Source organism: Halyomorpha halys, unplaced genomic scaffold (genome assembly GCF_000696795.3).
Source record: "Halyomorpha halys isolate HHAL.00 unplaced genomic scaffold, Hhal_1.1 Scaffold45.1, whole genome shotgun sequence".
Classification (NCBI taxonomy): domain Eukaryota; kingdom Metazoa; phylum Arthropoda; class Insecta; order Hemiptera; family Pentatomidae; genus Halyomorpha; species Halyomorpha halys.
In genome coordinates, this window is record NW_027113993.1 from 2,117,871 (window position 1) to 2,118,384 (window position 514).

The following is a 514-nucleotide window of genomic DNA, read 5'->3' on the forward strand; positions in this document are numbered from 1 at the left end:
TACACATTTATTTTAAAAACTAAAACCTATAATTTTACTAACTATAAATATTTACAATTTAAAGCCAAAAAACTGTACAGACTTTTATTAATTTAAACACAATTTTAAGACAACCAAGTTCACAGAGAGCCTGAAATGTCTTAATACAATCAAAAAATATATATATAATTCACTACATAAATACATTTAAATATATATATATTTTTTTCATTATTTTTTTTTTTTTCAGCTGAAGCAAAAACTAACAGTTACCATTGAAGAATAATTTCAGAATTTTGAGAACAAAAATAATTAAAAACTGATTTTGATGTGAGAGAAGAAAAAAAAACACAGTTCAAGAGCACATACATAAATTAGCACATTGTAAAGATAACAAAAAGGGAAAAAAAATGAATACACCATCATATTATTACTGAAAAAAAAGGAAGATAAGCATGGTAGTTTATAAATTATGTAGCCAATAAATTAACTCTATACTTTGGTAAATGACACAAGAAATAAATAACACATAGTC